Consider the following 11,819-nt stretch of genomic DNA (forward strand, 5'->3'; position numbering starts at 1 on the left):
TAAATTTTAAATTAAAAAATATTTATATTTTAGAATTAAATATAATTATTAAATTAATACACAATCACTCATATTTTGCATTATTTGCAGTAATTTTGATGCATCATCGAACATAGCATCTATAAATAAGCTTGTATTAACCTTCAATTGTTTGTTCAGGCAGAATATTTCATTTTGTCATCTATACTTTTATTTGTGTATTCGAAAAATACAGTATAAAAGTATAGAAATACAGGATTTTCTTTATATAAACACCTGACCTTATCCAGCAAACAGTCATGCTTAATCTTTGTTTGACACGACATTCAAACACGACAAAATGTTATATACACAATTTAATGTCAGGAAACACTGAAAAAATATTTGCAATACATATAAACCATTGCCTATAGTTGGAATTATATTCATCAAATATTTTACCTTTTAAATTATATTAATATGATTCTATAAATTTCAAGTTTTTGGAATCAGTCATTGAAAATTTCTTTTCTTTTTTTATTATTTTATAATAAATTTTGTTAATATTTAATTAAAATAGTTTATTTATATTACGAATAATTATATGTATTAGGCTATATAATGGGTAAAAATTGTAGGAGAATTAATTATTGTTTGAATATTAAAATAAAGGAATGCCATCATTTTACAGAGTTTTATTAGCTTTCAATGTTGTTTTTTTTTATTTCTAACTCACTTTAATAAATGAGTTTTGAGAGTAAGAACTGATTCTTACTCTCAAAACTCTTTTACTTCAAAACGGTTTTTAAAAAAGTGATATTAGTTAGATTATTTTTTACATTATACTCGTTAAGAATGACGCTTGATATTTAAAATACGATGTTCTACAATCACGAGAATTTATCCTGTATTCTATTGTAGCATCTTGCCAAAAGATTGCTAAAAAACTAACCCAGAGACTTGTAACTTTCCTTCATTTCATTGTTCCATGGCGCGTTTTGGCTTTATGCCCTGGTCAGACTACAATAAAGTTANGAATTTATTAAATAAGTTTATAATTTAAGCCCTTATTTTTTTGCACCGGAAAGTATATTATATAAATAATCCTGAAGTTTTGTATCTGTTTAAACTTTATTCTCTATTATTTGTGTTAAGAATCTCAAAGAGCATTTACACATCTCGATATGTTTGTCAACCTCCAACAACAACTATTGTCGGGCCGTCAATTTTGGTCGACCTTTGACCTTTATATGTTGTTAGACGAACGACAATAGAGCTTTGTGGTTTCCCTGTAGACGAAGAAAGAAAAACATCCTTCAAAATACTTAGTCATCACTTTCTGTCTGTGAACGTATTTTGCTATTGTTATCACTCTCTTGATAGACATCAACAAAAAAATGATACTCTTTGCAACAGAAAATAAAAAATAAAAAAGAATCAGGAATATTGTAGAGATTAATAAGCTGTCTTCTTTCATAACAGATAGTCTAGTTATAATTTTTTTTTAATTGTAAAAACATGAGTAGATAACAATTGATAAATTGAAGAAGAAAACCAAGCGTTGGAATCTTTCAGGCGAAAAAAACGCAGCTTTGTTGAAGTCGGTGAAACAGAAACGACAAGAAAAGGAAAGGCCGAACTGCAGAAATAGATCCACTTATCAGTTACGGATCGTGACGCGTATCGCCACGTGCAGCAGATAAAAATAACGACAAAATAGCGAACGGTCACGTGATGTGGTCATCTGACCTTCGTCTTTTGCTATATTGTTCCTATTATTCGTAATGTATTGTACTGTATACAGTAAGTTTATCTCGTACCGCGAGATTTATTTCTACTGTTCACACTTTTTACAATTCGCTTTTCATCCGTTGCGTTTGTGTTTAGCTTTTGTAACATTATTTAATCTTTTTATGTTAGAATTTTTTCAAATAATTTACCATAATTTTTAATATTTTAAAGACCGATTTATCTACATATATATATCTTTTTAAATTCTAAACTAGCATTAAATGAGTTAATTAATTATAAACAAAATCTTTTACGTTTACTCAATTGTTGATTTTATTTTATTTGGAATTATTTTATTATAATTTTGTTTTATTTAGCTTTATGTCTTGTTGGTCATTTGAGTTTTAATTGAGAAATGGAGTCAATATCAAGAAATATATCGATAATTTTAAATTTTTTTCTAAATTTGAATGGAACAAAAACCTGCCCGAAACAGATAAATTCAGAAATAAGAAAGTATTGTGAAATACATTTTTGTTTATAATTCATGTTTTGAAACTATTCTTCAACCGACCTAATTACTTACTCACTTGGGTTTTACTATTTTTAAATTACAAAATTTTAAATAAATTCATTCAGTTTAGTGTCTTTGCATTTACAGAAGTCTGACAGAGAAAGGGAGGGAGAGAGAGAGAGAAAAATAAAAAAAAAAGGCTGGAAAAGGCAAAATAAGTTACACTACCTCCCTCAGGGACTATCTCCATGTAAAGCATCCAATTGAAGTAATGTTATTTCCCTAAGCTCCAATAGACCCACTACTGTTCTTCTAAACTGTCCTAATAAATACTCCGATACGAAAAAAGGGGGCATTTGTGTCCGACAATGCCTTTTCTTATAATTGCGATCACGTGACGCGTCCCTTTACTCGTATACCGGACGCGAGATGCAGAGTCGGATTGTCCTCCGTCGAGCCAATACCACGCATGAGTTCTTCTCCAGCGCCATAAACTATTTTAAGTATCTCCTCCTCCCCCACCGCCGGGGTGTTTGGGTAGTGGAAAATTGAAATGGTGCTGTAGAAATTCTTTATAGGATTTGACTAAATTGGGGTCTCATCTGTCGTAGTTGAGACAACAAAATTCTTCGTCGACGACCTAATATAAGAAGTTGTTGTGGTTTTACGATCTTACTTTCCTCCGTTATGTTACGTTCCGGTTGTGTCGTTGTTACAGCAGCTGTTCGGTTATTTACCGGGCCAACAGAAGGTGTGGGAAGACAAAAGCCAGTTTTATGGATGTCGCCTTATATAAACAAATCCCTATCTGGGAAGGAAACGAGCTCCCTCTTTTCTAGATCCGCCGATCTCTCCATAAATTCTTACCCACCCAATCACGTGATCGATCGTAAATAAGATATATTTTTACAGAATGTTAATTTAGGGATCCTAACAGATTACCCGACGTCATCCGGATCAGATAATAAACTGGAAAGGGAGAAACTATCATTTGTATACGAATAATAGTGTTCGTTATTGTGTTATAAGAACAATAAATAATGAAATATTTATGTTATAAGTGGTTATAAAAGATAAATAATTCTATTTACTATTATATTCTGTGATAAGTGACACCATTTTTGCTATTGAAGAAGCATTATGAAACTTATTTAACTATGTTATTAATGTTATAACCTTATTATATGACACACGCTGTAGACCTATTTATGAATGTTTTTTTCTGTATGATTTGATAATTAAATAGTCCAAATGTTTATTCTACTCTGTTTAATTACGATACGAGTTTATTTAGCTGTTTTTCAAATTTTTTCAAATTGTCAATGTTGTAGGCCTAATTAATTAAGGTTTATATTACACGAAATGATCCCGTCAAGAAGAAAACATTAGTATCTATGAATAATTTAAACATGCCCTTTATTTTTAACTGTAAATAGGCCTAATATTTTAAGAACCGAGTTAGTTAACTGCGTTATGACACTATTATTGTAATTATTTTAATAACTGAATTCGATTAGAGTTTTCACACTTTTCTCTCAGTTTCTTCTAAGCTATTTTTTCCAATTTCTTCCATGTTCATGACAGATATTCTTACCCTGTACACGCCAATTCTGAACTAGATCGGTGACGCGCGTGTGAAAGTTTTTTCACTTGTCATTTTGACATCTCTTCTTCCAAATTACTTAAAAGATGACCACCCACTCCATTATGCCTCGGGCATCTATCTTCCATTCCGAGTCTACTACTAAGTGCTAAAAGACGTCCACTTTTTCATTCTCATAAAAACTTGCCTACAAAAGTCTTTTGTAAATGGATTTGACTCGGCTTTACTTCACTTTTCTATCAAATCTCGTTCAATAACTGAAGCGTAAATAACTCAAAATATAGATCCCGTCTTAAAATTTCAAATTGTTAAGCGTTTATAAAAAGGTACTTTAACTTTCGGACGAATGTACAGTACAGTACGCATCGGAAATTCATCTAGAAGAAGATGAAAATTGCTAATTAGAAGGTTAAAATCTTTATTATTCTCCTAAATAATTACGAGGTAAATCATTTTAGATGTAATAATGCAAAACAAATGAATAGTACCTTTGAGAAAATCGCCTTACGAATGTTTTGTTCTCATTCGGTAGAAGGATCCCAGAAGAAACAAAAATAAAACAACAGGCTGGCTGGTAAAAAGTTTTTAAGAGAAAAAGACTAATAAAAGATATAATAACGGTCCATTTATCCGGAGGTGAGATCCCGTACTCTGTCATTAGCGAGCCGACAGACAGCCGAGGTGAGAGATTTTGGGAGTGACCTTAATCCCCAGAAAGTTCTCATCCCCAGCTTTTACAATACAATAGGCCTAGCTATTGTTATGAACAATTCCAAGCATAAGTAGTCCTTTATGTTAGTTCCGGTACTTAAAAAATTATGAGGACCAAACTATTGAAACGAAGGAAAGTCCTTTGATTCGTAGGTTCTTCTAAACACGGTTTTTCACTACAATCGCCAGTATCAATTTAATTATAACATTGCCAACTGCTATACTCATTTATGATAGGTGCCTACAGCGTTTATTTTTTAACTATCATTCAAATATTTCATTTTATTTCCGTATTAAAGGAATAAAATCTCTCGATACGATGAGATTTTACATCTGTTTTGACTTAGGCCTACTTGTTATAATATTACAGAATTTATCTACGATATTCTAGATTATAACAGAAAATATATTTATAATTATAAATAAAATAAGAATTTATTTATTAATTTCTTAAGATAATGAATATAACAATACTAGACTACATATAACAACACAGCAAACATAAATACGAAAAAATTTGAATTTAAATTCTATTTTTGTCTTATTTTAAGGTATTTTTCTCCCGAAAAAATCTCAATCTGTTGTGTGTCTTTCCTTCGATCTGTACTGATTTATCTCTTAAATTAATAAATCTGCTTAGAAGTTTCGGACTTTTGAGTTTTCAAGATAATTGTAAAGATTACGTTTTAAACAGTGTTTTATTCATAACTGTCATTTATTTTCTAAAATTAGGAGTCATTTTCTTGCCTATTATACAAAAAATCTTATTTAGATTTAACGAAACTTCGATTTTTATTATTATAAGTTATGTACTGTACAGTATAGAGCCAATATAGTATACAACATTTCTAGAGGACATTGTGTTGTTTAACTTTCACTTACGTACAGCGGCCATTTTCTTTAGAAACATTTTTTTTTGTTTTTAAAACAAAAAACAAAAAAATACATACAAAATAACCTTCAAGCAACGGCCATTTTTTTAATGTTCCTATCAGTGGCCATTGTTTAGAAGTTTTTGACTGTATATGAATTATTCTCTAGTATATAAACTTTACATTTTGTTATAATTAAACAAAACAGCATTCATTTATTTTTCTCATTTTAACATAAATTCTTATATTTTTACTACAATAAAACTAGAAAAATTTAAATTTTCTAATGCCTTTCTATACTGTTATAAACAAAAATAACCATTTAAATATATTTTTTTCTTATAGAAAAACATAAAAAACAATTAATTCAATAAATGTACAAATTTCTTGCTCCTACGAGTATAATCTTTTAAAATTTTGTAATAAGTGAATAATTATAATTAATTTTATATAATATATTCAAATCATTAGGATGTTTTATATAAATAAAACTTTATATAAGCTTTCATTAAGCAGTTTTTTAAAGGTTTAAAAGAAGAAAACATAAGAATAATTTAAGTATAATTTGAAATTTATGCCATTAAGGATCAATATAATAAATGAAAGATTCAAGATATTTTGTCTAATTTAGAGTAGACTTAAAGAAATCTTAGAAACAATATGCATATATAGGAGACAGATTTACGTCGTGGAGATAATTGAAAGGACTTGTTTCCTACTATAGAGGGACTATTAGAGAACTATATGAGGTCAGTTACCCGACCCGCACATAATACGTCTTCATCCTCCTTTGATGGATTACCGTCGAAGGGTATAATTTGGAGAACAATCTTACTCAACGGAAATACACGGCCGCAATGACAGTCTGGAGAAAACTAGCGGTTAGGAAAATTAACCCAGTGACTACTGTTCGGTCACGTGATCACGTGAAGCAACAATAGTTTCATTATCGACGTCATTACCGTTTAAACATGCCCGTAGCTTAAAGGTGTGTTTTGGAAATTAAAGCATTAACAGACTGTCTGCTTATATTTAATTTAACGAAAGATTATCTCACGTTTTTATAAATTAAGCAGAGATTTTTTTTAAAGTTTTCATAATTATGTGAAGCAATGAAGAAATGAATAAGTTACAATATGAAACTTAATATATGTTGTATTCTCAAGACGAAATGAAGTTTGTGTCGAAAAACGGCATCTATAAACTGTAGTTTGTGTAATATTATAGTTTATGCAATTAATATACAGTAAAACCTGTGTAAACCAGACTCGCAAAGTATCGAATATTTCTTCCGGTTTGGCAGGTTTCCGTTTTAAACAGGTTTTGTGTATAGTGAATGCTCAAAAAAGTAAAAGCACATTATTCGATAATAAGTTTAATATTACTAATGCTTTATTCTGTATACAATTTAATAAATGTAGGAAATAAGAAATTTGAAAGTAAATAATAACATTTTAAAAATTGCAAACTTATAATGGGCAATTATAATAGATAATTTTAATTAAAATTAATTTATATTTTAATTTTAATTAAACTTTTAAATGTTTTTTGCGTTTAATCGATTTAAAAATCTTTCAAAAAAATGAATTTATTTAAAGTTAAAATCATTTAATAAGATGACGATAATCATATTTTCAAACTATTAAAAGTGAAATCTAGTAGAATTTATTATATATTAAATAATATATATATATTATAAATACAACTAACTCTATAGTAATTACAATAAGCAGAAGCTGCGGGTTCGATCCGATCTTTCCTTCCAGAATATTTTAAAATTTAAATAAAAATTAATTAATTAATTATATTTAACAAGACGTTGAGGCCTGGAGGCTTGCCTCCCATCAAATTGCTTAATAATTATTTACCCTTATAGCCCAACAAAGAATCTGGCTGTTCGTTTGGCATTTGAAATTTTTATTGGTTTCGCTAATAAACAATAATTTTTTATATATTTATTTAATAATGAGAATATTCTAAACATTAAAGAATTTCTAAAACACTTCTTAAGGAGAAATATTAAAATTCAAGTTTATTCATAATTCAGTTAACCTTTTTAAGAACTAAATATATAAAAAAGTAGTCTATTAAAAGTATAATTTAAATATTTGTAATTAGTAATTATTTGCTTATATTTTATCAAAACAAAGTGTTTATAAATCGATTTTAGAGTAAAAAAAGCCTTTAAAAAGTCAATATGGGGGACTATATATCTAGATACACTAATAGAGTAAGGCGGGTCTAAAAGAAAATGCCTCTTAGGTAGGCGGTCTTTTAAATCACGTGTAGGTAAGTAGATGAATGATTAGCTATTTTAGCCCACCTATCAACGGGTGCCCCGCCCTAGATCCAAAATGAAGAAGGGCGGGGTGACCAGGAGGTTGAATTGCTGAAGTGGGCTATCCACATCCATCATAAGCTATAATTTGATAGTGGGCCGAAGAAATAATCTTTGCAGTAGACAAATCCTAGCAAAGAGGGTAGATCTCAGGCTATAAAAAGTCAACTTTAAGTGGCTAATTTACATTCGTATCAAAAATGAATTGATACTCGTCGATCTTTCATATATATTATTGTTCATTCGAAATTATAAGTTTAGCTTCTTTGTTGTCTTAGTCCCATTGTTAATTTAGGGCTATAGCTAGACCAATTTTGTAAAACTGAATTAATGTAACATTATATTTTAAGCTAATACGAACTCAAACAAAGTACAATAAAACATTATTATAAGTTTAATATAAACATTAGGGTGGCTTAATCACTCACACGAGAATAATAGACTTAAGATCTAGAGGATTTTTTCTAAGATATATTTAGGGAAAAAATACAATACATAATGATACTACGTTGGCTTATATTTAATTTTCTGGTGATTTTTTAGGTTAGAAATCAGTTTTTTTTTATCGGAATTCTATCAAAATTTTAAGTAAAAATATTATATGATTTTCATAACATACGCTTCTATATAACCTAATTAAATTTTTTTTCTTAATATTTTCTCAAACATTTATTATTTCTTAATAAATCCAGATCTGCCTTTTGATAATGAGAGAAGAACTTGCAATTAAAACAATGATTAAGAGAATGGGAATGTTTACAAGCCGTATATTTGGGTTTATTTAATTCTTTGAGTTTTTTCTTTTTTATAGAGAGGAAATTGATTTTGTACTGTAAAATGTAAACTACCAACTCAAAATCAATGAAGTTATACCAAAAAAAAAAAATAGTTTTATACATTAAACTTTTAATAGGTTTTTTTTTTCAAAATATCAGAAGATGTAAGATAAATCAGGTCATTAGTCATACAAGCAAATAATACAGTAGAGAGATATAGGCAAATAACAGACCACTTAGCAGAGAAAGCGACCTCCCAGCTCTCAGCAGCGTGTAATAATACAGTAAGAGTGAGGCTGCATCGCATTACTTGTCGTCTTCATAACCCCGGGCCTATTAATCAATGGCTTTGTTGCATAAACTGCGCCACATCTGTAATCTCAATAATATTGTGTGATTTCTGCTTCTGGGTGGCAAAGAATCTGCGATTTGTTTGACGATAACTAGAATTCTGCAATTACACGTCATCCTCTAATTGACTTCCATGACCTTAGGCAAATTATGTCCTAGGAGGTCCACACGCAATGCCTTTTCTTTATTCTTCTTTCTTTTCACAGTGAATGAGACCGAAATCCTCCTCTTCTCAATTCGTATAAAGTTTAGGCCCTCGGGGTTTTCCTATGAACGTACGATTTCATTGTTTACTTTATCTATAAGACTAATAGGATTTTGAAGATCGTAATCTACTCCACGTAATAAGGTTATAAAATTATTTAGTTTAAAACATTTTTAAACTAAATAAAACAATTCCTTTACGTCAACTACTAAATATTGCTTAATTTTCAAAAATTCTAATTAATAATGACTTATTAACCCTCCATCTTCACAAAATTTTGATGCCAGAATATAATTTTCTTAATTCGAAACTTATCTTTCTTATAAAAATTTCATCTCAGACAGCTTTAACTTAAATTTAATCTTAAATTTTCAATTAAAGGCTAATATTAACAGACTTTAATTTAAATTTGCAACTTTAAAAAAAATTAATATTGGACCTATTTACTTATATTAGTCTTATAATAAGTGAATTTTTATTAAAGTTTGTCTTGCTATAAAGACGATAAATCTAGAAACTTATAATAAAAATAATTTGATAAAACCGATTTTAATTAGTTTCTTGCAGGAATAATGTGTGCAATATTAAAACNCGAGAAACACAATCGAACTGCGATTCGTCACGTGTGACGTATTTCGTACATACATTAAAAATTCGAGACAATAATGTTCGAATTTCGTAGTATATATAATTTTTAAAAAAAATCAATTTTTTAATTTAATGGCACCTAAAATTGCTTCGAAATTAGGCTAAATTCGATAAAACTATGTAATTTTTACCCGAACTTTTACCTATGCTAATGATTCGTATAATGAAATTTGTTTTTTACTTCTCATCTCATTACTAAAGAACAATGATGTATTCTATCTATTTTATCAATTACTTTAACTTAGAAAATTTACACCGTTTAAATAGTTATATAGAACACGAATGCAGTTTTATTTTCTTAAATTATCTGAAGTATATTCAGCTGCATTCGTTTCCTATAGACAATTAACTTCAGGAGGAGTTGGAGATAAAATATTCATTATCGAATGGATTTTACATTTAAATCGAAATCAGTTTTTATGAATATTAAAGAGTTAAACGAGAAGAAAAATAAGAAGAATTTCAGTTGAATTTTTAAAAGCAAGAAAGACAAACTAATAGAGATCGAGTATTCTCTATAAGAAAGTGAATCCTAAGGGAGTACCTTTACAACCTCGTCTGGAGGAACATTAAGTTAGCAGCAACCTAAAATATTCACAACACCTCTAACCCCAGATTTAGTTAATACTGTAGTAGTACTAGTAGCAGTCGGGTAAGCAATTCCTAATTGTAGGTAGCAAACTTCCTCCATTAATCAAGCAAAGAGACAGATGAATCAAATTTTGATGAGAGATTTGCAGGGGTAAGATTTGTTAACCGCTAACTTTCTCTTAAGTTAATTTAATTAATTAACAATTACCCACAGCAAACGTTTTGCTTGTATCATCATCCAAATTGTTTCTATTCTACTAAATCATTCAAGTTTCTCTCCTGTTTAATTAACCTAACATCCTGTAATTACTCACCTGCCCTCTACTAGTTCATGGGTGAATTAAAGCAACTTGTCTCAACAGATGTAGCTAAAGGTCGAAATCTTCACAGGAAAAATAATTACGAACGGTCTAACCCGTGTAATATTACTGATTCTTTTTCTATTTAACCTTCTGAAATTTAAATATGTTTCGGTTTCTTTCTTAATCTCCATCTTCTAAACAGTTTAAAATCCAAAGTTAATTGTTGTCTTCACTTCGTGTTTGGAGGAAAATTTATAATCTAGAGTCATGTTAATATACTTATTAACTTTTTACTATACTAATTACATTTAAATTCGCTTCTAGTAAGCATTGGATATTGCTTGAATTTCTATATTCGAGGATTCCTCTACGAAAGAAGACTTTTCAAAGGAAATATTGATTGCATTTATATAGATTTGTAGAAATATATAACCATAAAGTGGTAAAAATTCAGAAAAATTGTTATAGTCTGTAGGTCCGGTAACAATATGACCGTAAAGTAAAATCATATAAAAATGGCTACAGATTTTTCTCTTTTTTTGCCATAATTATTGACATACTTGGCTATATAATAGATATCACTTGTATCATAAATATCCCTTCTTGTCATATGTATTACGCTTGAGGAACGTTGGGGATTTCCAGATGGATGAAGTATAAGTCATTTTTTTACTAACTATAGATTCTAGAACATAAAAAACTGTTTCTTTTTCTGCTCTATTGATGTAGAAATTGTATATATATGGAAAAATGACGTTAGAAGATAAGAGAATTAAAGAATGAACTAACTGTCAAAATGTCTTCCTATTGGGATGGAGTCTTTCTCTACCCCATGCAATGGTTCGTAAATTCCGTATTAGTTCCTCCAGCACCGTGCTGGATTATAAGATTATTAGAAGCAATTCAAATAGATGAATTATCGTCAATTGTCTGAAAACTAGCTATTAAAGTATAAATTATATTCAACAATGTTATTCTTCTTTGCTTTATTATCAACAGAAAAAATACAGCTTGATAAAATTTTGAAGCTGTTGCACAAATTTTATTTATTCTAAACCATTTTTGTATTGTGTAAATTCATTATTTTATTATTTTTCAAAATTTTAAGCATTCGAGTTATACAGTGAAGTGTGTTTTACAGGAGCAATTACCGAAGTAAAGTTTAATTTTATAACTAGGGAAAAAAACCCATAATTTCTTTTATAAAAAGCTTTCTATT

Source organism: Centruroides sculpturatus, unplaced genomic scaffold (genome assembly GCF_000671375.1).
Source record: "Centruroides sculpturatus isolate CEXI.00-Female unplaced genomic scaffold, Cexi_2.0 scaffold139, whole genome shotgun sequence".
Classification (NCBI taxonomy): Eukaryota; Metazoa; Arthropoda; class Arachnida; order Scorpiones; family Buthidae; genus Centruroides; species Centruroides sculpturatus.